Raw genomic sequence first — 3,522 nt, forward strand, 5'->3', positions numbered from 1 at the left:
GGGTCGCGGCCCCTAACGTCCACAGGGACGCCCATGGCCCCACACTCTCCCCTGGCCCCGGCCCGCTGGCTTCCGGAACACCATTCCAGTGTGCCTCTCCCGTCTTGAGTCCCAGACTCGGCTTGTAGCTTTTCTCTGCTGGACTAGGGAGTGGACCCACATCCCAGCCGGTTAGCCTGCCTAAGTTTCTTTGCTGGCAGTACCGCAAACTCAGCACACCAACTCACCCCTGTCATCTTGTTCCTCCAAGTACCTATCCCTGCATCTGTGTGCACCCACCTTGCTATAAGGCACAGCTCTGCATCCTGCCAGAAACTGGCAGCATTCTTGACTCCTTTCTCCTCCTCACCCACCATCCCCATCCACTCAGACCCCAGATTCCGTCCATCCCACCTCCTCATATACCCGTGGCCTATCCACTCCTCTAATGCCTCCCTCCGCCAGCCCATCCTCCATCATTCCCTGCCTGTACCAATATGGTCACCATCATCCTGCCTGGGTTTCTGCTCTGACCCTTCTGCCCCAACCCTGCTGCCAGTGTTCATGTTGCTCAACCTTTCTGGTCACATCCCTCAGCCGCTTACAACGCCCAGTGACTCCCCACTGCCTAGCAGATAAGTCTCAGGCTCTCTGGTGGGCACTGGAGAGCCTCTGTGATCTTGCTGTCTGCCTTCCCTCTTCCATGTTCCCCCTTCCAGCCAAGATTTTGCCCTTGCTTCCTGTGGGCCAGGTCTCCTTACAGCCCACCTTGGCATGTCTTCAGCCTCTTTCTGAAGTGCCCTTTGCTCCACCCTTGCCTGGAAGGTTCTCCTTGCTCTCAGACATCCCCTCCACTGACTTCACCAGGCTGGGTTAGGACATCCTTGGGGCTCCTACAATGTTGCTCACACTGTCCATTTACAAGTCTGTCTCCCCAGCTCAACCTTGAGGTTTTGAGAGTAGAGATGTCTGTCTGTAAACTCAGTACCTGGCATGGTACCTGGACACAGCAGCACTTTCTTGAGTGAATGTCCGTGTGGCGTAGGCCTGGCACTAAACAGACAAATCCTGGGTATATGAGTTACCCATTGTTGTATAACAAACATCCTTTGAAATTTAGCAGCTTGAAAACAACAAGCACTGATGGTCTCAGAGTGTGTGTGCTCAAGAACCTAGGCATGGTTCAGTAGGTGCCTCTAGGCTGCAGTCTCATCTGAAGGCTTGCTCAGCCTGGGGGAGCTGAGGGGATCTCCTTCCAAGTTCACACACTTGGCTGTTGGCAGAATTCAATTCCTCACTGGCTATTGGTCAGAGACCTCCCACAGGTCCTTCTCTCATGGATATCCCATCAGTTTTCCCTTCATTAGAAGCAAGTCATTAGGTCCAGCCCCCATGCAAAGAGAGGGGGTTACACAGGGACATGAATACCAGGTGATGAGGATCACTGGGGGCCATCCCAAAGGCTGCTTGTATTAGATGGCTGACACTGATATAGAGGGCCTTATCCTTCTGTTACAGAAGAGGAAACCACAGTTCAGAGAGGTACCATGACTTTTCCTTGAAGGCATAGCACAGGCAGGATTGAGTTGGTAATGATGACTTTTTTTTTTTTATCATGGTTTAGGTTTGTGATAGTTAAATGACAACAAGCTTTCACATGAGTAGGATGGCTGCATTCACAAGGCCTCTGCACACCCCCTTGGAACATTTTCCACCAAAGCTTAAGAGGAAATGTGGAGTTAAGACCTCAGGGAGTGCTATGTGGGAGGCACGGGCTTGACTTAAGGGGAGTAGCGCAGGGTGGAGGTTAAGACGGTAGGCGCTGAGTCAGACAATCCAGGTCCTTCATGAGTCAGACAATCCTAGTCCTTCATGCTCTCACCTCTAATTGGTTCTTAGCATCACTGGGCTTCCCATTCTATGAAGTGGGGATAATAATGGTACTTGTACCCTAGGATTCCTCATCTGTAAAATGGAGACATCATCATTTGGTAGATGTCATAACTAAGAGCTGATGTTTGGAAAGCACCTAGAATAGAGCTTGCACAGGGACAGCAGGATCACAGACGACCCCAGATCTGTTTTAAAGCCTGAGTCTGAGGCCCTGAATGTCAGCTGCTCTCCAGGGAAGACTTGGCCAGCTCGGTATATGTTGACTGTGGTCACAGTCTCAGAATGGGGCCTGAAGAGCCCTGGACTGGGGACCAGGAGGCCTGGGTTCTCATCTCAGCTGCAGCCACCCACCTTGGGGCTTTCTCCTGTCTGGGCTGCAGTTTCCCCACTGTGAAAGGGGAGTGGGAAGGGGGCACTGGATGGTCTCCAAGGTTCCTTCCTGCTCTCAGGAGGGGGCTCACTGGAGGAAGGCTTCCCGGAGGAAGTGGGGAGGGAGGCAGAGGTTTGGGCATAGAAATGGAATAAAGGCTGACTCCTCCCTCCCTGCTGCTGGTCTGCCCCACCATGGTGTGTTCACACCCTCCTGTTTAGGGACGGCCAGCGAGAATGGCAATCGGGGCCCTGCCCAATGCTTCAGGGAGGGAACTAATGTCTTCAGGTGGGAGGTGGCTGCCAGGCCCTGTGCCGTATCCTTGTGCCTGGCCCAGTGGCAGCTCCCCAGGTCTGCACAGAGTAGCTGTGGTCAGCCCCCATCAATCCCAGGAGACAGTTGGGGATTTGGAGCCCTCCCTCCATTTCATCATCTGAGGATTAGGAGAGATCATGCTTATAAATAGGCTTTCCAGGTGGCTCTAGTGGTAAAGAACCCACCTTCCAATGCAGGAGACATAAGAGACACTGGTTCCATCCCTGGGTCAGGAAGATCCCCTGGAGGAGGGCATGGTAACCCACTCCAATATTCTTGCCTGGAGAATCTCATGGACAGAGGAGTCTGGTGGGCTACAGTCCAAAGGTTCGCAAAGAGTCGGACACGACTGAAGCAACTTAACACGCACACATGCATGTGCTTATAAACTATCTACACAGAGCAGATGCTCAAGAAATAGTCACAATCAGGAAGACCATGATGATTTTGTATAGTCAGAGCAGAAGGCTTGAGTTAAAGCACCCAGCTCTTATTATTTTGCTGTGTGACTTTGGACAAGTCACTTTTCATCTCTGGCCTCATGTCTGCTTTATAAACATTAAACAATAGTTTACTGTAATTATCCAATCAAATCGTGGGGTAAAGGTGCCCATAAACTGGTAAATTATGGGCAAGTCTGAGAGACACATGCTCAGCCTAACATTTATTGAGCACCTACTGTGTGCCAGGCCCTATCTTTAAGAACTCCTGCCTTTCAGAAGCTCATGGACAAAGGGAGGAGCAAACATTTGTTCCTTCATTAACTAGACCTCTTGGAGTCCCGTCTCTAGGGGAGTGGTGCAAAGGGATGAGTCAGATGTGCCTATGACTGGCTGAGGTCACAGATATTTATTGCATAGCCTGTGCCAGGTGACAATCATCTCTTAGCTCTGTACACCAGTTCAGTTCAGTTGCTCAGTCATGTCCGACTTTTTGTGACCCCATGGACTGCAGCATGCCAGGCC

General features: G+C 51.5%; 1 protein-coding gene across 1 annotated transcript in view; it reads left to right on the plus strand.

Moving 5' to 3' along the window:
* TTC22 (tetratricopeptide repeat domain 22) overlaps nt 1–3,522 on the plus strand; it is a 24,572-nt gene that overhangs the window by 615 nt on the left and 20,435 nt on the right. The gene's annotated exons all lie outside the window — the stretch shown is intronic.

The sequence above is a fragment of the Bison bison genome, unplaced genomic scaffold (genome assembly GCF_000754665.1).
Source record: "Bison bison bison isolate TAMUID 2011002044 unplaced genomic scaffold, Bison_UMD1.0 scf7180017864244, whole genome shotgun sequence".
NCBI classification, from domain to species: Eukaryota; Metazoa; Chordata; class Mammalia; order Artiodactyla; family Bovidae; genus Bison; species Bison bison.